Source organism: Myodes glareolus, chromosome 14 (genome assembly GCF_982192425.1).
Source record: "Myodes glareolus chromosome 14, mMyoGla1.1, whole genome shotgun sequence".
Taxonomy (NCBI): Eukaryota; Metazoa; Chordata; class Mammalia; order Rodentia; family Cricetidae; genus Myodes; species Myodes glareolus.
The window spans coordinates 12,297,762-12,325,351 of NC_142039.1; the positions used below are offsets into that span (position 1 = coordinate 12,297,762).

Here is a 27,590-nt window from a genome sequence, read left to right on the forward strand (position 1 = left end):
CTGAGTTACAAAGTCAAACCCTTCTGACAGGGACATTGAATGTTATTGTTCTCATTTGGCAAATGAGAAAAGTCAGATGGCAGCCCCAAAGCAGATGGTCGCATGTGGTAGGGAGGCTAGCCTGTAATTTCAACTCCCCTACCCCATAATTTCTTCTCCAATTTTAGGCTTTGGTGAACTCGTGCACCAGAGGAAGTGGAAAAAGCCAAAATCTTAACCATGGGCAGCTTAGTAAAGACCACCACCATTTGCATAGTGATAATGACTTCAACCCTTGCAGCAAAACTGGTTATAAAAGAAATGAATGTTTAATGTATCAAGGGATATATTTTAATAAGACTTAGTGAAAAAATGTAGTTGGATTTTATCATGTGTAAACCTTCTAGAAACAGCTGTCTAAAGAACCTTTCCATTCTCTATAACTTCTTGTCATGTGACCATGCAGTGCGGGCAGGCCTTGAGGTGGCACCTGCTGTCATGCCTATGATGTTTGCTTGGCTCAGGTACTCACCCCATTCCGGCCTTGCAGGTGTGCTTCTGTGACAAGATGCAGGTCCATTAGGGGAAGAAGATAGCAAGCTCCCTTTTATCTTTTTATTTATAAAGGCTATTCCTTTCATCTTTTTATTCTAAGCATTCAATAGCCCAACACTGGAAAGCTGAGCAGAGGAAGAGCTCTGAAAACCCGTTGAAAGAACTGTACAGACCAGGTGCCTAGGATTCAGGGAGCGAGTAATTCTGGTAGGAACAAACAGATCCACATCCAAGGAACAAGAAAGGCTTGCAGCAAATACTGTAAACGGTATTGCTGCAGGCTCTTTGGAACACTGAAAAAGTTTATGTTTAGTTTATGAAAAATGATAAGCATGCACATACTATACACACATGCAGAAACTGAGAGAGCATTTGAAACAATGAAACTGAGTAGAGCAAATTTATATGTGTGTGTCTGTATATACATATGCATACACACATCTGCTAGGTGTAGTGGTGCGTGCTTATAATCCCAGCACTCAGGAGGCAGAGGTAGATTGATCAATGTGAATTCAAATTCAGCCTGGTGGTCTACATGGGGCATTACAGGACAGCCAGGGCTACATAGTTAGACCCTGTATTAAAAACTAACATTAAATTAATTCATCAAAATTAAAACTTAGCAACTAAGAAGTGTGTTGACATAACTCTTTGGACTCTGAGGTACAGGTGGCATTTCAGCCAAGAGGATGTTATTTTTTATTAAAAATCTTAAGCTACTTTTTATATTTTTATGATTATAAAAATCCACTTGTGATATTCTGAAGTTCTTTACCCCAATTCATTTCTTTTTAACCTAATCTCTTTTGCCTGGCTCAGGTATCTGACTTCCTTGAAGACAGAAATGCATTTTTTAAGGTTATTTTTAAGATGTAATCTTTAAATGTTTGTGGTTGATTTACATGCATCTTATTAATTGAAAAATACGGTAGATGACATGAAAGTAGATCAAGCATGTTTGCATTGTTGGTTTTTAACAACAATGAATGGAACCAGGCCCCTCAAGCTCAGGACCCTGTGACCTGTCAGAGTGGAGCAATCTACAGAAGGACAGTTGTAACAAAACGGAATAGAAGGGAGTTAGTAAAATGCAGTCAACCATTAAACTTGCTCTTCTTGGTGGCCATATATCACTGGCAGAGATGTGAGTAAGATTTGATGTGATTGCTGGTATAAACAGTGTCAGGTCTACGGACCTTGGTGAACTAACACAACTTCCACCTCAGGGAAGCCTGCAGGTCTCTGTGACTCACACTGCTTAAATGCAAAGTAGGGTGGTAAAATTTCAAATGCCATTGCTTCTCAGTGAGCTATCCCATGAGCCTGCCAATCACAGGAGTCGGATTTCCAGGTTTGTGAGAGTTCTAGGAACTGACTAGAAGGAAGCAAAAGTAACTTAGAACGTCTGCAGCCACTTCTTTTAAAACCAGAAAGACCATTGTCCCTGAGGTTGGTTTTGTTTGTCAGTTTCTACCCAGAGTCTGGCTATGCACACCAGGCTGATCACTAACTCAAATTCCTCCTGCTTTAGTCTACCAAGTGCTGGGATTAGAGCCATGCGCCACATACCTGACTTCACTTACTTCTCTAACGCCGGTCACCATGTACCGGTCAAAGTGATGTTATTTACAGCCTTCCTGACAGTGTGTGAATTCACAGATTCCTTTGGTTCCTTATAAAAGAAACATGGAAGGGGACATTGTAAGCATACTGTCGGGATCCCACGAGGCTCAATATATGCAAACAGGGAAGGGACAAAGCAGCCAGAAGGAAGCCAAAGTCTTGTAGGGGATATACTCACTCAAGCAACCATGACGTAAAACACAGAAGAAGAGCCGAAGTGTAACAAAGAGGGCTTCGTGGGTTGTGTCAGAGGAAGGGGCTTAGAAGAACTAACCTAAGAGTCCACAAACCTCTCCTAAGTTGGAAGCCATCTGAGATGGATGGAAAAGACAAATAAATAGAGTTCCCAGCCCCCAAGCTGCTGCTAGTGAGTGAACACCAGCAAATTATTCTCTGGTTACGTTTACAGCATCCTTCCCATTCTTCCTCCCCTGAAACACAGGGAGGACCTCACTTCATGTGTATGCTGCTCAGTTGGCATATGAAATCTACTACTTCATATTACCTTGCACATTTTATGCAGGTCAAATAGCCAGACTGCAGATTCACCCAGCTGTGAGCTGTGTGAGCAGGAGCCGTCTCACATTCTTCACTGCTTCCTAGTACTTGAATGTTGGACACAAGATGGTTTTGACCTCAAAGGTAGATTTGAGGTTTTCCAGAATACGGATGGAAATTGGGTGTGAAGAATTCAGCACTAATGTCCGAATGCCAGTGCTGGCCCAAATCAGTAACTACTGAAATGCCATCACAAAAGGAGACCGCAGAACACACTTACCATTTCAGTTGGGAGACTCACAAATATCGTACTCCATACTCTACAAAATAGAAATTCTTTCTGTTTAATTCTATTCCGCTTCCGGCCTTGTTTCCATCTAGCTGGGACATTATTTGCAGTTTCTTTAGACTTGCTGCAGTCTGGGCACTAATTTGTTTACATGTATTTCTAACTGCTGTTAGTCAACTTTTAGTTAGTTAACTGTTGCTAGTCAACTGGTATTCCATCACCACTGAGCTAGGTTTTTGAAATGAAGAATCATGAAGTCCCACGATAATGAGGGCAATTGGTAATATGCATAATGGATTATCCAATTACTGACTACAAAGGGATCTGGGTTTTGTTTTTATTTTTTATTTTCTTTTGTTTGTTTGTTTTTTTCTCTGCCAAAATACCAGGCCCGAGCCTTTTAGGAGGACTTTCGTATAACTCAAAAATTATCAGCCATAGTCAGAACAACAAACCCCATTAGAAGAACAGGGAAGACAGATGAAATGGAGCCCTGCTTCAGTGCCTATGGGTTCCACTACGTGAGTGGCTGGGAGGTTTTATTTGTTGCTCTGGAATTCTTGGCATCAAGCACTCTCAAGGAGCCTGTGAGATAAGCAAAGCCCAGGGAGGCAGGTGCGAGCGGATTTGTCTGTCAAGGGTTGTCACTCTTTTCTCTGGGTTGAGATAATTGAAGATTAAGTGCCAAGATGTTCAACAATGAAACCTTTATAAAGAAGGTGGACACGAATGTTTATCTTGCGTACAAGACTGAAAGGGACAAGGCACTGCGCTTCCTTCTCTGTGTGTCCTGAGAATGGTTATTAAGTGTGGTATGAAACAGTGAAGAGACAAGAGATCCATGCCCGGGGCTGGAAGAAGAGCAGAGAAGAGGCAGGAGATGACAACCTGAGGCCAGTGAGCAGACGTTCTTATTCTTCCATGGATGCATTTTTCCTCACTACCTGCATGTTCTTCCATGGATTCAGGCACAATGATGCAGTCTACATATTCATCTAGTGTCTACGTATTCATCTAGTGTCTACGTATTTAACCTGGGTATCTTGGTTCCAGCTGTTTATATCCAAATACCTCCAAGCACCTCCTGGGGATCCCAAAGCTTGCATTCAGGAATGATCTACCAAGGCCTAATTTTCATATCCTTCCCATTTTGTTTGACGTCATCTTTGTTCTTTCTACTGTCCACTGATTGCCACAGTTGTGTGACCTACTCGCCACTTGTTTTGAATGCATCCCTTCTCCCCTAGTCCTTATTGTCCCTTAACAAAATACAAATAAGGTCCATTTTCTCCTACTTTACTTCTCCACTATTTTGTAAATGAAGAAGAAAGTAGAGCTCAGTTGAGAGATGAGGTAGCTGGCATTAATGTCACATTTTATAGATAAGATGACAGGACGTATTCATGCTGGGACCATTACTGAGAAGGAGAAACCAAGAATGAACACATTTAGAGTAAATCAAGTGCTCTGATGAGCGCAAGTTCATTTTGAGGTCCATACGACTATAACGCAAGTATCAGGGCCATATAGGCAGTTTAGGCATAAAAGGTGAAACTCTGGATGGCAAATACAGCAATAGAAAAAAATATATGAGCTAAGTTCTAAGAAAGAAAGAATCATAATGTTAGGAGATTAAACAGAGGTTAGAGAGCCTGTGCTCCTCTACTCCCCAGCTTTTTGTTTTGTTTTAAATCTGGCAAGGGCTGGCCAGAGAACATGATGTCACAGAAGTCAAGAGCTGACAACATCTCAAGCTGGAGAGAGCAATTGACTATTTTGAATGTTGCTGACAGCTTGAGTGAGATCAGGCCTAATTTATGACTTATTTCACAAGCCCAGAGACTTTTGGTGACCTTGCTTGGAACCTTCCGTTGGAGTTTTGGGATAGAATCTAGACATGATGAGGCCAGAAAGGGAGAAGCGCAAACGGCCATTCTACTGTGGAAAGTCTGCCTGGGAGAGAGTGGAGATGCTGAATCAACATCAGAGAAGCTGTGATACGGGGGCTTTACACTTTTAGAATGGAGAACACCACAGTACACTTTAGGGTGTGGATTGTCCAGAAGAGATGCTAGGCGTGGATGCTGCAGGAGAGGGAACACGACTGGAGTAGGGAATCCAGGAAGGTCAAGAACAGAGAAGATCCTCACAGCTGGAGGTGCTCTTACTGTAACTACAGAGACGAGGAGGAGAATGTACTGCAGAGGAAGACAGTACACAGTTGATGAGGGCGTGGTGAGAGTGTGACCACCTGTGAACCCACTTTCTGGGTGGAGAAATCAAACAGTGGATGTTAACGGAGTGTGAGTGAGTCATTTGTCACAATTTTAAAGTGAAGAGGTGTTGGGAGCCACCTGGAGGCACAGGTGGTCCTGCAGTTTGGAGGTAGCCATGTGGGGCTGAACAACCCTGCCTGCACCCTTGCCTGCACATGCTCAGACCAGCAGAATGGCATTAACCAATCAGGACAGCGTTCAAGCTGCTCCACCGTTTAAAAGCAGCTGCCTCGGGGCCCAACGCTCTCTCTCTAAGCTTTCTCTCGTCCCTGCTCTATCGTCCCTTCCCCCAATTTTCCTCAAGGGAATGCTCCAAATAAAGATGTGACCAGAGAAGGAATTCTCGTTTTTGGTGGGGTTCATTCCTGCTGGACAGGATGGCGCCCCGCAACTGGTGCTCGAAACCCCGGACGCTGAGGGACCCTGACAACTACGCCGGGGGACCCTGAGAAAGCCCGGGAGAAAAAGCCAAGATCAGACACCAGCACAGAGAGCCTTGAATTTCAGAACTCTGAGAACATGGAGCGGTGAGTGACGTCGGTTGAAATCCCCAGAAAGGGGAGGAAAAGAAATGTAAAAAGGAATTTCAAAGGATAGGCCTAAAATAGAAAAGAAAATACAAAAAAAAAAAAAAAAAAAAAATCAAAGTTAAGGTATCTGAAAGAAGGTACAAAAAGCAACGGGGAAGAAAAATCCCTTAAGTTCAGTGCAGGTGGAGCTGAGAAAAAGCGAGGTTTACGGTTGGGAGATCCGCGGCTTCCTCCGTGCATACTCGCTGATAGAGACTGGAGGCAACAGTCTCGTAGGGAGGCAAACTTGATCACTGCCTTCCCTGTTCTTAAAGAGCCACAGAGCTTTTGGAGGTGATTTTCGCCTAATTTTGATAAGAGAGCTCAGTCTCTGGCTCTCACGTACAAAAAACTTTAATTTTTGACTGAGAAAGACAAGCTGCTTGATCGTGCTGAGAGTGCTGGCGGCAGCCGGCCCGCCTTTGAGCGGTAATGCCTGATTAGAAACACGGAAGTGGGCCAGGCACGGTGGTGCACACCTGTGATCCCAGCTACTCAGGAGGGAGACGCAACCAGTTGCTGGCGGGGAGTTTGCTGGAGGCCTGCGAATAGCCAGGTCGCGGGCGGGCTAAAGTCCGTGTGACATCAGAGGCTATATGTCCCGGCCTTCTGGCGGGGCTATGGTTTTTGGAGGACTTTTTCAACACCTGAGCGGACTCGCCTGACTGAGGCGGAAGCTGTGTGGTGAGCAGCGGCGCCATAGAAGGCAGAGAGGAGCTGAATCGGCTCTGCGGAAAAACTGTGTTTCCATAGCATCATGGGCGGGCGGAGATGAGTTCCCAGAGAACGGGGCTCCGCGCGCGGGCAGACCGGGCCCTCCACGGGTGGGCGGATGCCCCCCCTCGCCGGAGCTTGAAAAAGACTCACAGCCGGCGGTGCGAGTTCATTGCCTGAGGTGAAACGGCGAGCCCGCGCACGGCCCGGGGCGGAGCCATGCCTTTGGGCCATGCGGAGCGCGCCATAATGGGCTTCAGAGGCGGAGCTGTGGCAGCCGCCACCGTCCGCTGCTGCTGCCGCCCTCAGCCAAGGTCGCTAAGAATTTAGTCAGATAAAAACATTTGTCGCCAAAAATTCAGTCAGATAAAAACATTTATCCCCCAAACATCGCCCCTTCGTCAGCAGGAAGTAGCCAGATTGATGAGCAACGCCCATTCTCCCTTAAAAAACTGGTCGTGATTATCATAATAAAGGCATGTTTACCTGGTTAACGTATCCTAGGTAACAAAGAGAGGCGGACCTTTTGCCTGAGGCACCTGGTGAGATAAACAATGTTACCTAGAGGTTTTTCCATCTAAATGGGGGAGCTGGAGAGATGGCTCAGAGGTTAAGAGCACTGACTGCTCTTCCAAAGGTTATGAGTTCAATTCCCAATGACAACTGCTTTGGTTTTTAAACAATAGAGGGGGACTACACTACCAGTGACAGCTTCCCCCAGAGAAAGGATTTCTCTTGCATTCTTTACACTTAATTTTTAATTCAAAATTTTGCTGGTACAGGCAAACAAGATTTGCTTTTTGAAGCAGAGACCTGCAGATCTCTAAGTTCAAAACCAGCCTACTTCCAGTACTGATTGTGCTGAATTTTTACACTGAGAGTTTTTAATACTCTTAAATGTTTAATTTGGGAGGAGAGTTTTGTTTATGTTTTTCTAGGAATGCTGACATACATCTGGATGCCAGCGAGACCGACCAGAGAGATAAAGAAGACGACCCAGTGGATGCTGAGTGTCCTGCTGTAAAAGATTCGTGCGGAGACAGCAGAGATGACCTTCTGGGCGGTGCCAAGAGCAGCTGTTTCACACCATCGACTTGAGCAACACCCTGTGCAACCTCTTATCTCTGACTCTATTTTGCCTTTTCCCTCCTTGGGGATGGGTGGGAGCAGATATCCTTGGCATGCTGCGTCTAGGTGGGGACCAGATTGGAAAATAGTTTTGCCTTATTGCTCTTAAAGACAATAATTAGGGGGAGATGTTGGGAGCCACCTGGAGGCACAGGTGGTCCTGCAGTTTGGAGGTAGCCATGTGGGGCTGAACAACCCTGCCTGCACCCTTGCCTGCACATGCTCAGACCAGCAGAATGGCATTAACCAATCAGGACAGCGTTCAAGCTGCTCCACCGTTTAAAAGCAGCTGCCTCGGGGCCCAACGCTCTCTCTCTAAGCTTTCTCTCGTCCCTGCTCTATCGTCCCTTCCCCCAATTTTCCTCAAGGGAATGCTCCAAATAAAGATGTGACCAGAGAAGGAATTCTCGTTTTTGGTGGGGTTCATTCCTGCTGGACAGGATGGCGCCCCGCAAAGAGGCAAAGTAAGTAGAAGTCAGAGATTAAGCTTGAAGAGAAGATAAGAGAGTTATCTCAGATTAGATGGATGTAAACATTGGTTATGTATGCTTTGCAAACAGCTCCTATTTTCGTCCATTTGGAGGGTACCATGAAGGATATTTTTAGGCACACTGAGGATTTTTTATATCAAATATTCTATCCTAGGAGCCTTAGAAATTTCGCAAACAAAAAGATTGGGAAATCAAGCCTACTGGGACTATCATATAAATAATCCCTGCAGGGAGAAGGGGGACAAGGTGAACTTCACATCCTACAGAACTGGTAAATTTCTGCTTGGTGATGGCAGAGGAGGGTCATTTCCTGTAATGAGTATATATCCAAAATTGGAAAGAATAAGAAACACCAGACATCTCTCCAGAACTCCAGAAAGATTTCAGTATGTGTAGGCAGCTATTGGAGGATTGGAGGAACTTCCTCCTGGGGTGACACAGAGCAGATTGGGAGCTAGTAACATGTCATGTTTGAAGAGTCACAGACTTTTGGCAGAAGTATAATCTCAAAATAAAGAATACATTTTAGTAGACCCATGGGGAAGTCCTCTGGATGTGAAGTGTAAGAGTGAACAGCATCGCACAGGTAGGGAATTCCTAGGACAAGGTCTGTCCAGAGCGATGTGTCTGTCACAAGTTCATTGTGGACAAAATTCAAAACCTCAGGGCAAGAAACCCCAGAAGCACAAGGGGAAGGTTCTCCAAGTGAAGATAACTGCAGAAGAGGCATCAGCACAGAAAGGAGGAATCCCTTTGCGAGCAGAGGGTTTCAAAAACATCGTGTTCTGTCAAAGAGACAAGTCTCCCTGAAATGTATTTGGGGTGTTCAGGGAAAATGTGGAAAGGGAGAACTGTGGGTGGTTAGAACCAATAGACAGCACACATCTGTTTGAAGTCAAAGAATGAATAAAAATATATATTATTATTTTATGGGTATTACTTAAGTGTGAAATTTTTGTCTCACTAATGTCTTAAATTTTGTTTAATTTCATATTTAGTCATGAAAGAAGACTAAAGAAAAGTTCCCAAATTGTAACATTATAATTACTCCTTTAAGTACAGTCAATATGTATCAAGTACCTACTGTTTGCAGTAGACAAGATACGCAATACGATCTTCATAGAGTTTATACAATGTGTTAGAATCACCACAAGCAGTAATTTCCCAGAGGCACATGAAAGATGAGCTGTAAAAAATAATTAGAATCAAATTTTCATAGTTTCTCACTTGCATGATACTTGATTTGCCAAATTAGTTTTTATTTTTCAGCTGGGAGGTTAATATTTTTATCTCCAATGAGTATTATATGGGAATATAGGGTTTCATCTGTTACCAAGAATCTTAATAGATTAAATTAGTTATTTTCAAACACACTTCGGGGGTTGCATATGTTTGAACACAGTGTATAATGATGGTGTATAATCTAAGAAGCAGTGTACATTTTCTGATTTAACTAATAGGATTATTTGAAGGTTCTTGGGGTTATTTGGACACCCATGTTCACAGAAGCATTTAAAGAGCAGAAGTAGAGTGTTTGCCGACAGATAAAGAAATAAAGCAAGTAGCATATTCACAAAAATTAGTCCTAAAGAAAAGAAATTCACAGATAAGCTCCAATACCCACAGAACGAGATAATACAATGATAGGTCAAATGAGCATCTCAGAGAAGGACAAGCATTATATGATGCCCTTGGAATAGTCAAAGTCAGAAGCCCAGAAAGTAGAACAATGACGTCTCGGGATGGAGGGGGTGAAGTTGTGTTCCTGATTGGCATGCAGCTCAGTGTCCTAGTTCACAAAAGAGTGTCCTAGATCATCGAGTCTTAGGTGTAAGACTTGTGTGTAGATTGGACTGTAAGGGCAAGAGGAACAGGGAGTTTGTTGTGAGATTGTGTCTCTTAGAAATATCAGAAAAGCTACACCCATAAACTCTCAGCAACATGGCTGCCTAAACATGACCTTGATGATGCTGACAGACATGATAATGTAGAGGGGGTAAAGCTCACAGGGCTTCACCCACAGGCAAAGAACAACAAACAGCAAAGGAGGGGGAGAAATACTCTTCCCCAGGGATGCACATACCGACTGTTCTCTGATACCAAATGATCAGAATATCATTTGGTATTGAAAACATATACATACAGGCTAACAGATTGAGTAGGTTGTATTCATGTATTTAGAAACACACACACACACACACACACACAGAAACACACACACACCTAACAATTAAGAAAAAGGGGACCATGAATTTGAAAGAGAGAAATAGGTGGGGGAGAACAGGATGGTCTGAAGGAAGTAGATGATATAACTATAGCATAATCTCAAAAATAAGGTATCTTGGAAATTGATGATGGGGATGGTTGCACTAGTCTGTGAAGAGCTTACACTGTATTGTCTTATGGCTGTTTTTTTTTTCTTTTTAAAAAAAAGAACATAATTTGTTATTGATTCTTTGGGAATTTCACATTATGCACCCCAATCTTGCTTGCCTCCCAGTCCCTCCATATCCTCTCCTCACCCCTGCAGAATCCCCCCACCAAAGAAAACCCACAAAATATAAAAACTAAACAAATGAAAAATGCACCTCATTCCTCCATCTTTCCCACCTCTCTATCACCTCTTCATTCACTCTAGTGGCATTGGAAGCTGCGGTGTGTCATGTAGCATACCCTTTTGTCTACACAGTCCCACACGCAAATGTTCATTGCAATGAGTCACTGGTCTACTTCAAGGCCTCTGGTACATCATCATCACTGGACCGTCACTGAAATTCTTCTCATCTATCCTACCGTTGGCCTAAGCCATGTATCGTTCAGTAGGACCAGTCCCTTCCTGTATTTCAGCAGATCATAGATGGGGGTAGATGTTAGGGTGGGCCAACCCAAGGTCCAGGATGTATGCCTAGGTGGTAGCTGAGCTGGTTAGTATGGGCCACTGGGACAGTCCCCCTTAGGCAAAAGACAGAGACAGCTCTCCAGTGGCCATAGGGGCCATCTCTCCCAAGTGGTAGAGTTGGGGGTGGGGGAGGCGCAGGCAGCTCTCCTGTTGTAGTATCCAGGGAGGGGCAGGGACATCTATCCCAGGACCAGCAAAGGGCAGGACAGATTCAGCATAGACCTTGGATTTCAACACACATGGTTCCTATGACCTCCCCCGCCCCCATGTTACCATAGGCTATGGACATCAACACAGACCCAGACATGGTCCTTGGTAACAGCTTGGCCCAGAAGTTACCAGGGTCTCAGGTGGCAGTATAAGCTATCCAGATCAGTATGGCCCTGACAGCAGCATGACCCTCAGACACCAACATGGTCTCAGGTGGCCAACCCAACCCCAAGCATTCTTATGAAGGCTGTATTCTTAATAATGTAAATTAATTTTATATTATGTGGAATCTGTCACAAATGTGTTAAAATAAGATTTTAGTGGTAGTACATCATGACAAGAATCCATAACTTAATCTTAATGAGAATTTTTCTAAGACATAAAACCTCTATACACCCATACAAACAATAGTTATCAAATACCTTTTCTCATTTATTGTTTGAAGCCTGAACGACAAAAGAAATTCACATAATACCTGTTTTGCAAATAGTCATCTTTACACTTATCCAATGTATCAAAGGACACGGTGGCCATTACAGAATCTCTGCATTGCTGGATCAGCGGTTGAGTAACAACAGGACATACTGAGTCTGGGTGGGTGAGTTCCTGAGCCACTTATAGCAATGTTAAGGGAGGGGTGAAGCAAGTAGGAAATCGTGCCTAAGCGGTAATAAAGGGCTCCCACCTGTCTGCAGTGAGAGTGACAGCCTTTACGGGGGTGTTTAGGTCACGGTCAAACAGAGTTTGCACGGTAGTAAGAGGCAGAAGTGATGGCCCTGTTGGGAAGAGTGACATCAGGAACAAGAAATGAAGGGCTGAAGGGATAAAGAGAATAAGGCGATTACCGGTCAAAGTTTGCGATTGGAATAAACAGCAAAAAAGAAAATTGAAGGATAACGTGGATTAGCTAAGAAACAAAAGACGTTAGCAGTCTGTAGGAAATACATACAAAGGTCCGACATGTCTGACAGGGCAGCCACTAAGAAGTGATGATTTACATTAATTTGTCTTTGAAATGATGATACATTAACAAAACAAAGAATTGGCAGCAGGGAGCCTGGTTAAGGGTAAATGGTTGAAGAGTCAAGCATGTGTCTGCTCTATTTTCCCTGTTCTTGCACGATCTACCCTCACTATAAATAGGGATGCCAGCTAATTTAACAGGACTAAATGTCGCCCTCCCTAAACATCCTTCATGGACCGTCAAGCCAGGCCACGTCTCACATCACTGCACATCGGTAATGCTCACTTCTCCTTGGGTAAGGAAATGAACTTTTGCTCAAAGCACAGAATCGGAAGCTCATTTGTGCCATCCTTTTCCTGTTATCAGGAAGTGTTATCCATTTCCTACTGCCAAATACCAGCTATTATACTGACTGGAGCCTGTGGAGTTAAACCAGGGAGCAGAGCTGTGTTTCTTAACCTTCTTAAAATTCCTGAAAGATAAGCAAGTGTTGAGTGATAGAGTTTGCCCTTGGGCTCAGCTCCTTTGTTGAAAGCTCCTTCAGCAGCATTCCCAGGGCCACCAAGGAAGGGCCCTGGGTATTCACTGAGGTGCTGCCTCTGCTCTGACCTGCAGCCACTGGTGGGAAGGAAAGGTCACTAAGTCACCCTTTCTCTGCCTTGTTTCCTGGGCTCCAGGAAGCTACAAATTCTCTCCTGCTCCGCCTCTTCCAGGCAGCGTTACCAGCACCCATTTCCCCTACTCACATAGTTGTCATTTCTAAACCTAGTCTTAGGCTCCACTTCCTGCACTAAGTCACTTCCTTTGTACAGCGCCAAGAACTCTTGGAATCAAGGAGGCCACTTGTGCTCCTTTCTGCACCGTGCACTGGTCACCCTGCCTTTGCCTCTCACAATTTCTCCTAAAATACACGAGCCCGCAATGCATCATTTCATGCTCTTTAGCAGGTCAGTGCCCCATGCCACACTGGAGGATATTTTTGTGTTATCGGTTGTTATGACTTGGATGGTGACTTTTAAATTTAGTGAGTATGGTGTCACTTTTTTAAGAACAAAAGTCACCATCATCCCTCTCAGTGCTTTGTTTTGCTTTAAATATTACATACCATTGATGTTTGTTTGCTTGCTTAGTGATTCACTGATGTAGTGACTCGGTGTGGGTGTACAAATGTGTATGTGTGTGCTTGCTTCCTGGGTGTATGAGTAGAGGCCAGAGGCCAATACTGAATGTCTTCTTCAGGCACTTCTCCATCTCACTTGTTGAGACATTTCTCTTACAGTTTTGACTATACTGGATGGCCACTGAGTCCCTGACATGTCTGCCTCTGGCTCCTGGGACTGAGGTTATAAATGTGTATACCACCATGCAGCTTTTAGTTGAGTGCTGGCGGTTCAAACTCAGGTCTTAATGCTTGCTCAACAATCATTTACCCACTGATTCATCCCACCCAGTCCCACCACTAAGGTTAAAAGAGCAAGCGCTATGGTGGTTTTCGGCTGTATTTCAAAGTATGGTCCTACAAACTAGATAAAAGCTTAGTATAGAAATTTTGGCATGGAAAATGTCACCCCCCAAGGAAACAAAAATTTGATTAAGAGATAAAAGGCAATGTTACTTTTTAGTATCTAAAGAGCCAGATATAGCACAGGATGATACAAGAGTATAAATGTCTTTAAGTCATAAAATTTTATATCAGCCTTCATAAGCACATGTACATATGTGCTCATACAAACTCAAATACATGCACACACATACTCATGGGGAAAAGTAGGCAAATAATATGTAGAACAATCTAGACACAATAGGCTCATCACCCCTTATCTAAGAAGTTGGGGGACTGCTAGTGTCTTAGTTTTTTTTTTCCTGTTCCTGTGATAAAACAGATTGAAAAAAGCAACTTCCACAAGGGTTGACTTGGCTCACAAGTCCCGGCGAGAGCCCATCGCTGTGGGGAAATCGAGTAGGCAGACACGTGAAACAGCTGGTCTCACGGCACCCACAGTCCTGAGCAGAGAGCAGGAGATGAAAGCCTGCATGCTCCTGCTCAGCTCACTTTCTCCGCTTTTACCCAGTCCTGAGGCTCAATCGGGGACCGGCCTCATCCACTGTGAGCAGAGGCCTTCCTGCTTCAATTTGTAAATCAAGACAATCCCTCAAAGCTATGCACAGAGGCTCGTTTCCTATGTATTTTAGATTGTCAAAGTGACAATTTTAATATCATAGGTAGTACTGCAGGTTCTGGATTGTTAAATTTTAGAATATTTATATATACATGATGTAATATTTCTAGGATGTCATATAAACCTAACTACAAAAGTCATCTATTGAAGATCTGCCTTCTGCATAGTGCCAGAAGGTGACTTTACACAACATTGTTAGTATACTCGCATTTCCACTGTGATTGCAGCCGCGAAGCCAAGCATGGAATTTTTTTTTTGTATGTGCTATAATGTTGAAGGTTGGGGTACAGAGACCATTATCTGTATATGGATCTCATGAAGGTTCTGAGTAGGAAATATGCTCGAAGAAAGACACATGAGGGGTCAAGAAGAAATCACTGAGGTGGTGACAACTAGTTGGTACAAAAAAGGTATCAGGAGGCAGCTACACAATGGCCAGGGAGATAGCTCAAGTCCAAGAGACAGAAATGGAAAAAGCTCAAGGGGGCAGGAGACAGAAGCATGTGTTAAGCAAGGCGTCTGGAGGAAGCGACACAGAAAAGTCATGCCAAAGAGAGAGTTCACACACCACCTTCAAACCACAGTAAGACCTGATATATCCGCAGAGCACCCAGACTGGCTGGTAATAAGCAGATTAGAAATAGGACCCAGACACATGTGGGGGCAATCTCAGTGGATGTGCAGAGGTGGGATGATGGAGAGACAAACAGTGGAGGGAGGAGACAGGCAGGAAAGCTGTGAGGTAGGACATGAAGCAGACTGCCGTGGTAATAGCAAGATCAAGTCAGGAAGACAAACATGAGCACTCTTAGCTGAAGGAAATGGAATGGGTGTGGTTTGCCAGGAGGAGCAACATGAAGACTGCACAATTTCATAAGTAACTGAGTCCAATAGAGACCTGGACTATGACTTACAGAGTTATAATCTAACCCACTATACACATGCCTTTGAATTCAATACACTGAAGGTTTATAATTCACCAGCGTGTTTACATTTGTAGACGTTGATATAACCTTCTGTGCCTTTGGGTAATGAAGTTCTCTCAGTAGAGTTGTGACATGGTCTCTGTAGTAGGAAATTGTGGGGTCAAGAAATCTTTATTTGTCTAACGTTTCTCTTTCTATAGGTGGGAGTAACAAAGATGATAATCATTTTCCAGAGGGGGAAGATTTGCTTTCTGGAAGATAACAGCTGAAAAGCCAGTTAGAGTCTTTTGACACAAGGTCTCACTATGTAGTTCAGGCTGACCTTGAACTTGTGAATTTCCTGTCCCCACTTCCTGAAAGGTGGCATTACAGCACATGCTATCACATCTGGCTCTGGTTTCTTAATATACTGAAATCCAGAAGACTTCCCCCTAGGTACTTCTGCAACCATCCAGTTTAGAATGGTGCTAGGGTGATGTCTTCTAATGATACATTCTACTCATGACTAAAATGTACATGCACAGGACTTGAAGCAAACCACAGGACAGAGGGAACCTTCTATGTCTGCCTGGTCTAGGTATGATAATAGATGAGAATGATTCTAATCTAGTTGGGATTACAACTGGATGTTCATAAGCTAAACCATCTAGAAGGCTGCTGCTTGGGGTCTTCTATTGAGATGTTGTTCTTCAAGGCTAGGGAGATGGCTCAGTTTGTGTGGGGATTTTCTGAGCAACCATGAGAACTGAGATCAGTCTTCACCCATGAAAAAGCTGAGCTTGGTGGCATATGCCTGTATACTCAGCCCTGGAGGCAGAGGCAGGAGTATTTCTGGGGCTCACTGGCCAGTCAGAGTAGGCAAGATCCAGGTTCAGTGGGAGACCCTGCCTCAAAAATTAGATGCCAAGTGATTGGGAATTACATTTGAAGCGCATGCATACGTAGGTGCACAAGAGCATGTACAAACGGTTACACACACACACACACACACACACACACACGAGAGGCTTTTCACATAACTGGCTGAGAACAGGAGCTAGAGCGGAAATGCTCAGACATTACCACATCACAGCCATTTTTCAAATCTCCATCTGCACTACTTCCTTCCCTTCAAGTCCGATACAGGTTGCCAATCAGCTCTGTGGCCTTAGGTACACTTTATCACTTTATGGTCCAAATTGCAAAATTATCTGTCTTTCTCCAGTTATTATGGTAGCTGATGGACCGTGTTCCATGTAAGATTTTGAAATTGCAGCAGTGATTCTTTGTTGCTGGTGGCAGGAGGGAGGGTCATTCTCACACGCTTTCCTCTACAGCTGCCTGCTTGCTCGGGTGTACTTCCTGAAGAGTAAGCATGATGGAGCATCCAGCTCCTGCCACTTTTTAAATCAACCACAATTTCAGTCTTCATCTGAAACTACACATGGTCACCCCATCATGTTTATTCCTTCTTCCCATAAGGAACAGCAGTAGTTTGAAACGATGAGATAAAAATAAATAGAAGGGATGTGGCAAGAAACTAAAAGATGCTTTTGCTTGAGGATGCTTTTAGCTTTATGATGTCAAATCAAACACTATAATCTAGTACCATAGCATTCTTACTTTTAAAAGACAAATATAAAATGAATGTAGCACAAGGGTGTTTCACAAAGTGTTTACTCCTTAAGATTCTGGGCTGTGCATTATAGTCCAACTTTGTGTTTTACATAGCAGACCCTAGAGAAGCGCAGAGAAACAACAAAATTTGTAAAGTGATGATAATGGTACCACAGAGCCTGAGGTGCTCTTTGCAGTACCCTGCATATACGCTGTAAGAATGGGCTCCTTATGAGCTACCGTTCTCTCTGTCTCTCTCTACCTCTTCCCCTCCCATGCTGCCTGAGATTTCTGTCCTACCTGGTCCCACAGCCTTTCAGTCCCAAAGAAACACACAGACATCTACATTAATCATAAACTGGATGGCCTATTAGCTCAGCCTTCTTATTAACTCTTAAATCCTACATTAACCCATAATCCTTGTCTCTGTCAGCCATGTGACTTGGTACCTTTTATCAGTGAGGCATTCTCATCTTGCTTCCTCTGCAACTGGATGACAACTGCCTACTCTCTCTCTCTCTATCTTTTCTGACCTGACTATATTCTGTTAAGCCATTGGCCAAAAGCAGTTTCTTTATTCATTAACCAATAAAAGCAACACATATACAGAAGGACCTCCCACACCACTCCCACACTTTAATAAAAAGGAAGATACAGTTTCATTTTTCAGTTCATGCTGTCTTGAGATCACAATCCTCCTGCTTCAGCCATCTCAGGACCTGTACTCTGAGTTTTTTAACATAGGCAGTTGACTACAGTCCTGGCTGCCTCAGCAAGACAGACAATCATGGAAAATCTCAATCAAAACCCCAATCCTCCTACTTCTCCCTGCCTGTAGGTGGTGTCAGCACCGGGTCCACAGCACTGCCCTCTACTTCGCTCCATCCATCATCATGGTCAGAACTATGGTATCCATGGTGACAGTGTTCCACTCTCTGGTATGGTATGTAATTCTCCATTGCCACAGACTGCCACCATGATTGTGCCACTGTGTCATCACTTCAAAAGGTTAACTGTCTTTATCCAGTGTATCTTTCCCTCAGTTCTGTTTTTGTTTCTTTTTTTTAATAAATAAATAAATAAATGTAATTTTTTTTTTTTGTCCCAAACCTTGCCTGTTTCCTTTTTCAGAGGAGAGGTTCTCAAATAGTAGCATTGAGGTCAACAGAGGTCAGCCATGATGCATGGGGGTTTGTTAGGAAAGCCCCTTACTGGGCTCCTCAATCCTGGGCCCAGCAACCCTGGAGCTGGACAAGCAACTCTTAAAAACAAGCGTGGGGGTCAATGAAGACTCGAGAAAGAACTGTGGTTCCAGGTTGGGGAGATGATGCTGTGAGCAGAGCACCTGATGCACAAATGTAGGACCTGAATTTGAGTGCCCAGAACTCTTATAAAGCTGGGCACCGTGGCACACATCTGTAACCGCGGTGCTGCCATTGTAAGACAGGGGCAGAGACAGGAGAAACCTGTGATATCCTGAACATCACAGGAGAAAAATGAGACCTGGGTTCAGTTTCCAGCACCCACTTGGATGGCTCCTAATTGCCACCTGCCTGCAACTCCATTTTCAGGGAATCTGACACTCTTCTTCAGACTCTGTGGGCATCTTCACATATGAAGTGCACATAAAGTCCCTCTTGTATGTGTGCATGTTGCATGTGTGCACACATACACATGCATAAATACAAATAAGAAAATCTTAAGCAACTATGGATACAGAAGTTCAATAGTAAGAAATCACAGCTCTCCACGACTGATCCCTTTTGCGCCTTCTTCTTAACCATGATCTGAAAAAAACAAAAACAAAAACAAAACAAAACAAAACAAAAAAAAAACGAATCTTGTTCCTTCTGGAACGTCTGTGAAATATTTCTTTCACAGACAACGTTCTCCTAAGCAAGGGGCATGGTGTGTTTTGTTTACACAATCACCCTAAAATTCCTTAAACCAGGCTTCTATCCCTACACTTTCCAATTCTATTAAAAGTTCTCCTTGCAGCCCAGCGATAAGTTCTTAAATCCCCAAACTTTAAGGTACTTCTGGTCCTCAGCCTTCCAGTTGAACATCTGAAAGCCGGTCCTATTTTTCTTAAAGAGCAAAGATAAATTGCCCTTCTCCCTGGCCCTTCTACATCAGCCTCACCGCTTGCAGGCTCCTCCAGTCTTGCTTGCTCGCCTCTTCCTGCAGGAGCCTGGCTGCAGCTACTCGCCTGTCCCTGAACCGGCATTGCTGCCCTTCTGTTCCTGTATCAACCTTGCTGCTTGTCTGTTCTCCTGTGTCACAGAGATGTTTCCTGACTTCCATTCACATACAAACTACACATTCACTTACTGTCCTAACCTCTGGGCTAAGCTGTAGCTCTGTAGTAAAAGAAAGCTTCTCAATGCTCCCAACTCATGGCTCACAGTACCTCACATTTAGTAATTCCTGAAGCTGGCCTAACATCTTCAGCTCATACCAAATTATATTTCAGTCTTTTAGTGTTTCTTACTGACACCACCACTTTGATATATCCTGCAGTATTCTGCAGTGTGCTCATAATAAACTTGCAGAATACCATAGACTATTTACAAATACAGCGGGGGAAAGCTTTGTAAGGACAAGGAAGTTTGAGAAATGTGCCCTCTTCTTCGATGTCCACTCTGGGTAGAAACGGCTCTGAGAAGTCTTAGGTACCAAATGATAAAGCTCTGACTGCAGGTGGATTTGAGAAAAGGCTAAATCATGTCCCGAGACTGTGGAAGTACCTGCTTCCCTGCACCTCTCCTCTCAAAGCCAGTATCTGTCTGTCTCACTGACTTCTCCTTGCAGAGCATCTGTGTCCGGTTCACCATCCTGCTTCAGCCACACACACACACACACACACACACACACACACACACACACACACACACACACTCGCCCCCATCCCCACCCTGCATCCCGCGTCAGGCCCCCTGCTGCATCCTGCTTCAGTCCCCGCCCCTGCATCCTGCTCCAGGCCCCCCACTGTTTGCCCTTGCGCCAACATTACCGCTAAGCATCTCTTCTTCATTCTCCTAAAACTTGAACCCAGCAAAATAAGTTTCAGGTCAGCTTCATTTGCCTCAAGTGCTGCTCTGATCATTTTCACTCCCTGGTTCAAAAGCTGCATTCAGTGAAAGAATAACTGTTGGCATGCAGAAGATAAACAGGGGGTGAGGGGGTGTCCTTTCTAACCCGGGCTGATCTCGGACCACTCCATTTCCTGCCCCGATGTCTCATCTAAAATGGATCCCACACCCAGCTCTAGCTCTTGGGTTTTTTTTTTTTGGTTGTTGTTGGGTTTTTTCTTTGTTTGTTTGGGTTTTTTTTGTTGTTGTTGTTGTTGATTTTTCAAGACAGGGTTTCTCTGTGTAACAGCCCTAGCTATCCTCGAACAAGCTCTTGTAGACCAGACTGGCCTCAAACTCACAGAGATCCCCCTGCCTCTGCCTCCCAACTGCTAGGATTAAAGGTATGTGCCACCACCACCCAGCCTAGCTTTTGTTCTTATGCGAGGCAGCCCCTTTTCAAGACTTCTCAGCCTTAGCTGCTCTCGACAGCTCAGCTGTGCTCCCACCCCTCCTACAGGGCTCCCTGATGCTTTTCTTATAAATTATTCCCACCCCTTGGGAATCTTGAGCCTTTGTCTTCCTTCCGAAAGAGGCATGCTGAGGACACCAACTGTCTCATTCATATTGATGCTGTCAGCTCTACCTCACGTTGCTGCTTGCTCAGAGAGCTCTGGAAACAGCCTGGATATTGGATGAAAAGCTTGGCTTGTTGGTTTGTTCTTAAAGGAGGGCATACATGCCCTTTGATTCAGAGCCAGCCATTCTGGAAAGCCCATAAAGGGGGAACGGAAACTGAGGATTCTTCCTTCAGGTGCACGTTCCCTTTAAAACTGAGTGCTATAATGTGGTTCAGCTGATACTTCATGGGGTCAGTATAAACACCAGAGCTCCAGATTAGCCATACACAGTGATTTACACCAGGTCCAGGGTGGCAGCTGCTCCAGTAGTACCTCTTCCTCCCAAGAGGCATCAGATGGGTCAAATGTCCAATAAAACTTTAATGCTGAACTGAAGGACCACAGAATGATATGGAAGCATTAGTTTTTAGCAAAAATATCAAGGGGCATGAATAGGGCATGAGGAGGAGACCTGTTGTCATCCGTGGTATACGTCTGTCAAAGAAATGCCAGATGAGTCCGCTTTGTTTTATAAGCACTAGCAACAGACACTGACAAAATGAAATCAAAACAGTAAAATGACTCTCTCAACAAGAACTTTTCACCCTTCTAGAAAACAAGGGACAAAACAATTATACAAAGACCCAAAATAGTAATTTTTAAAACCTATTTTTTCCACGTGTCTTTATTATGCCATTATTTACTGTTTTCTACCCCCAATTTACAATTCGACACACTCCAGTCTTTCCCTAATATCGCAGCCAGCAGTATTAATTCTTTCTCTACAGGAGCAGCAAGGGAAGGCAGGAACCATTTCTGCCCAGTCTAGTCTCAGACATACTAGGTATGAAACATTCTGCCACTGAGTCACATCCTGGTCTTGTTTCCTCACCATAGCAAGCTTTGATAGGTGGTGATTACGTTACCAATTAGCAAAACCTGAGGACTATAGAGGGTATATAAAGAGAATCACAATGTAATCAGAACATAATTTCAAGTCCTGGTGTTTCTTCTTTTCTTACTAGTCATGTAGCTTTAAGCAATAACACTCCTTGCCCCTAAACCAAGATACTAATCGCTTTTATTTCCTCTGAAGTTGTTACAAATATTAAAGAATCTGTTAAGTGTTTAGAAAAGTGTTAGTCATGGCAAGCCCTTCATGAAAATATGTTTTAAAGTAAACAGAAAATGTAATCAACTACTAAATACTTGAAGACCATATGAATCAATAGCACAATATAGGTTTTGGTTTTGGAGGGGAAGCTGGGGATCAAACCCAAGGGCTGATTCATGCTAGACAAGTTCTCTGTCCCTGAGCCTGACTCCTAAGCCTTAGCGTATGGACTTCAACCCACTCCATCATGCTCAATGGAAACAATAACTATGCTTTATTTACAAAATAAAATATAAGCTATTATAGTTATACATATTCATAAATTGAAGGAAAGCATATCATCATCTTTCTTTGAGGAAAAAATGTCTATCATACATTGAGCTGTTTCCCACAAAGTTCTGATGCTGAACTCTTAACTCAGAGCCCCTTAGAATAGGACATTTATAGTGTGTTATGATTTAATTATGAACTATCCCCCAGGGGCTCACATGTTCAGTGTGGGGTCACTTTCTTAGGAGGTTCTGAGACTTTAGGAGTAGGGTCTAACTGAAAGAAGCAGGTCACCAAGGATGGGTTCTTGGGTGTCTATTACTTGTGGGTCTTTCCTACATCACCCTCGGCTTCCTTTATGTCATAAGAAAGCATCTCTCTTCTGTTACACGTTCCTGCCACCATGATATTCTTCTGCCCAGGCACATGGGACCAAGACCATGAACTGAACCCTCTGAAACCATGAACCAGAACAAACCTTTGCACTCTTACATTGTTTATGGCAGGCATCCAGGCACAGAGCTGATAGGAATAACTACCACATACAGGTTGGTCATCAAGTTCAAATGAGTCATGGGTCCCAGAACAATGGAGAACATTGAGAAAAGAGGCAATCTGAACACCAGGGACATATATAAAAGGAAGACACTATGAAGACAAAAGGAAGAAATGACCACTCAGAGGTAAATCAGAAAGGCCCAATGAGACTCCCCACTCTTGGCCTTCAGAAGGAACCAGTCCTAGCTTCTCATTGCTTTTGCACTTCAAGTTTTTAAGGAAAATGAGACCATCACCCGAGTTCACAGTGTGTTCTTATGGTGAGAATATAATCTTTGAGCACAAACAACATTGACAACAAAACCTAGGACAGTTAGGTCCTGAAGCCTGCTTAAAGGTTCTGCGGTGCCTGTATTAGGTGGCTAAAGGTGCTATATCAAATGATCCCATGCTGGGTGGTTTAAATAACAAAAATGTACTGGCTTAAAGTGCAGGCCAATGAAATCTAGGGCCAGTGTGCTGGGGATCTGCAGATTCGGCAAGGGGCCTCCCTTCTCTGCCTTCACAGGGTAGACTGAAAAGGAGCTCTTGGGGATGGGGGACTCTTTTATGAAGGTGCTAATCCCATTTATAAGGGCTCTATTCCCACAACCATCACCTCCCACAAACACCACTTTCTAATTTCAGCACTGGGGAATTATAATTTTTACCTATGAAGTAGAGGGGACAAGCACAGATCCAAGTAGGCCACAACAACCACAGCAAATGAGCTCACGGCCAGCAAGGACGAGAAGAAAGATGGGTTGCAGGGGATGGGCTAATGAGGGGCATACACAAACAGAATCATCTCCGTGCCAGACAGGAAGCAGAACACAATCATGGATATGCTGAGGGGCCCTGTGTGAAGAGGTAGAAAGAGACTTTCTCCGTGAGAGAGCAGCATTTGCTCAGATGGGTTAATGCCCTCTCAGATGACCTGGAAAACCGCCTGTGCTTTCCTCTTGAGTTGTTCAGGCAACAACAAAACAAGAAGCAAACAGCAGCCAAGACCCCCGCAGAGAGGTACAATGGGCTCAGAAATTCCTCTGGGCTCCTGCTGTCCTCTCCCTGACTACCCTCCTGGGCAGAATCCACCGTCTGCACAGAGTCAACCTGACTAGAAACCTCCTGTTCTTAGTAAAGTAATGACTTCCTATTAGTGGCTCTAACCTAAAAAGGAAATTTTTCTGCTGTTGGAGTTTACTAACTTGGCGTTTATCGCACAGACTCATTGACCCCCTCTAAACATAGCATCTATGACCCAAGCTGTGTGCTGGAGCTGTCAAAATGCACACAACATATTTACTCCTTTTAATACTCCATGATCAGATAACACGTATCTCCCAAATCCAATAAAATCAAGTAGAAAAATAATGGAATCGTGGAGCCCCTAAGTTTCACTTCTAGGTATAATTGTCTCTTTAATTGGCTCCCTTATTTCCTGGAGAGGTGTGGTCACATATTCTGCACAAAGAGACGGATCATATTACTCAGCTGCAGTGTGTATACAGAGTCAGGTTCAAAGCAGGTGTGTGTTATCTACCAAACACAGGCCCTTTCTGCCCCCTCCTATTGTCTCTGTTTGCCTAGCGCATTCGGAGGACTACCTTTTAATCACGGAACATTGTAGAAGGAATTATGAGAACAGCTTGAATGTACTTTGAAAATAAAACAAGTTGTACTACTTCCTTTGTAAACAATGCCTACATAGAGCAAAGCGCCACATTCAACATGATAAATATGATTTCCAATGGCCAATAATACCTCAGCGAAGCTAGAGGAAAGCAAAAGAGATAATGATTTTCTTCAGTGGTTGAGAAATATAAACTAGAGAAAGAGAAGAAGGGAGGAGAGAAAGCACAGAGAGGCAATGGGGGATTACTAGGATGACAAGAGATGCCCACAGAACCCAAACTCCATCCTGCTGGCCTTAGCCCCATCTGGCTGGTTATAAAGCTGGATCCATGGCTAATGCAGATATTCTGGGTCAGGACGGCCATCTGATTCACTGTTGGGTTTCAACACTGACTTCTAATGGTGGGCCTGCCTCATAAGCACTAAGGGCTTCGCTTCCATTTTTTTCTTTTTTGAATGTTCTCAGGATAAAAATTGAATCATATTACTCTAGTTCACTGCCTCTGACCTAACACTCTGCTGTCCCCAGTCCAGTTTAAAGGCTCTACTTGGTCTATAAACTTCTGTCTAGTCTTCAGCCTGCTTCCCTTTCCCTGACTTCTGCACTCAAGACATGCTGGTTGGTTTCTGGACTGATAGAATATACATTAGAACCTTTGCCCTTTAATCCATCTTACCTAGAATACTACACTCCATCCTATAAACAACCCACATACTCACTCCTTTCTCCTCCTTTCTTTCCCTTCTCCTTCCCTCTCCATTCATTCAGGATCCTGATCCTGGGTAGAGAACCCCTTTTTGGTATCCCCAGTTCCTCACTCTGTTCTTAATTTATGCCCTAGTTTGAAGGTATCACCTTCAAGTTCATGTGTTGAAACTAAGTTCTCAACACAACAGTTTTAAGGAGTAAAGTTTCGTGGTGTGATCAAGTCAGGAGAGTGCTGGGATTTGTGCCTTTCCAAAAGGGCTTGAGGAAGCCTGTTGTCCCTGTTCTCCCCTTTGTCCCTCCTGCCACATGAAGACACAACAAGAAGGTGCCATTCATGAAGAAGAGCTTGAGTCTTTAGACATCGAATCTGCTGGCACCTTGGCCTTCCCCAAACTGTGAGAACTAAACTGGCACTCCGGATAGACTCTTCAGACCTTGCTGTGTTGTTGTAGCGGCAGGAGCAGACCAACACAATATGGGGCTCTTTTGTTTTGCGATTGGTTGGTGCTCTGTTTTGTTCCCTTGATACAGGGTCTTACTATGCAAACCAGAGAGGCCTTCAACACATTACAGGCATGAGCCACCATGACCAACACGAAGTTTTTCATCATTTACTGCCGCTATGTTACATTATAGATGCACAGACTTCGGTATAACCTTTTCCCTCCAGTTAGATGATAGTCCTTCCAAGGACAGGCGCTTACTCCTGGTTGCTGAAAGAGAAGGAAAACAGAACAGGAGGAAAGAAAGGGAGAAAAGATCTATCTTCATTTCAGCCAAGAATCAAACAAGACATCTTACCTTATGCAGAGAACAGCAGGAGCTGCGTAGATAAATAAGCAAGCTCCTTTATAAATTATTTAAAATAGCTAATCCCCCAAGATCCTGATTTACAGTAGGATCATCTGAGGAGATACTCAGAATATGATTTGAAAGTGGTAGTGGGTTTGGGGGATGTAAGCATCCAGAGGAAAGCAACTAAGGATGACTGAAGTGAGGGAGCAGGTATCTGAGTACTCCTTGAAGGGATTGACTCATGTTACCCCAAAGTCACTTTGGCATTAAGATTATTTTGACCTGAAACCAAATAAAACCCAACCAGAGGAGATCTCTGCCATCCCCTCATTTGACCACCACCAGGACCCAGGCCACTGACTGATTCCTGGTTCCTCCCCTCACTCCCTTTTATTCCTGGAACTGGAGAGCAATCCCAGTTACTGGCTATGAAAAGTTGGCACTGAGAATGCAGATCGACACCCAACTAAGACACCCCTCACCTTCCATTAGGCTCCCCATGTGTTTCCAAGGGACCACTCTACAACGCATCCTGTCTTAAAGTTCAAGTCCAGTTCCTTTGCTAAAAACGTCATGTAAGCTCCTAAGCTTATCACTTTTTGCGTTTTATGTGTTCTTGGGAGTGTTGTGCATGAAAACATGTATGCACATGTGTGTGAGCAAACGCATGTGGGGACCTGAGGTTGGCATCCCATATTTTCCTCAATCACTCTCGAGGTGGCTTGTGTAGACAATGTAGCTCTCTGTGGGGCTCTTCTGTCCCTGCCGACCTTGTGCTTGGCTTACAAGTGCACCTGGCTTGTCTGGCATTTACCTGGCTGCTGGTTGCCAGTAATCTAAATGCTGGTCCTCATAACTGCATGGCAAGGGCTTTACCAGTAGAGATGCTTTACATCTCTCAAGCCCAAGATACACTTCTTTTTGGTGAACTCCTTCCTCTTCTTCCCTATTCATCTGGGTTTTGTTAATTTAACTCAGAGACCATTCTCCACTAACCTCAGAAGGTAAAGGTTTTCCTCCCTGACACGCTATTTCACCACCAATTCACACGCCCTTCTAGTTAGTTCTATCCAGTGCTTGGCCACATCACATCTCAAGTGTTTAATCTGGCATGTGCTGGATTTTGCTAGAGTTCTATTTATATTACATTCTCACTGGAAAAGACAAAGCGATGGTCACAGATAGTACATAAGTTCTTGGGTATCATGAGGTCAAGAGAAAAACAATCTGAGGAGAAAAATAAAAAAATGTTCAGGCACAACACCAGGCCCAGAGGGAACAGAACCTGCATCAAAGAATTGATGGCGCAGAACAGCAAATCTCTGTCTTTATAACCCAGAAGTGGTCGGCAGAGGGCACAGGAAGAGGAAACATGGCCTTTCTCGGTGGCTGTAGAATATGTATGTAGCCCCTTTAACACTGGATCACCACCAGCAGCGCTCATTGTAAACACAAGCAGAGCTCAGGTGGGCCTGGGACCTCACAGACCCAGTTGCCACTCACCAACTGTGGGCACTTTGCTGCCAATGACAAATTTGGGCATTGCTTCGCCAACCAAGTAAGGTGGGTTAAACTGGTGGCTGACTGTTCATGGTTCGAATGAACCTGGCCCCCATAGGCTCATAGGGAGTGGCACTATCGGGAGGTATGGCCTTTTTTGGGGAGAAGTGTATTACTGGGGTATCAGGAGCCCCAGTCATGCCCAGCATCATTCTCTTTTCTTGCTGCCCGCCGATCCAGATGTAGAACTCTCAGCTACTTCTCCAGTACCTCCTCCTGCTATGAGGATAATGATAACCTTCTAAACGTTAAGCCAGCCCCGATTAAATGTTTTCCTTTATAAGAGTTGCTGTGGTAATGGTGTCTTGAAAAACAACAACGACGACAACGACAAATATGGTTGAAGATGCTGTGGTAGAGACATTCCTTGCTTACTAACTCC

At 44.0% G+C, this 27,590-nt stretch overlaps 1 protein-coding gene and 1 pseudogene across 13 annotated transcripts in view; one reads left to right on the top strand and one right to left on the bottom strand.

Annotated features, from left to right (window-relative positions):
• Nucleotides 1-27,590, bottom strand: part of Cacnb2 (calcium voltage-gated channel auxiliary subunit beta 2) — a 357,246-nt gene that overhangs the window by 50,980 nt on the left and 278,676 nt on the right. The gene's annotated exons all lie outside the window — the stretch shown is intronic.
• LOC148119759 (Nuclear RNase P) lies at nucleotides 6,514-6,691 on the top strand (annotated as a pseudogene).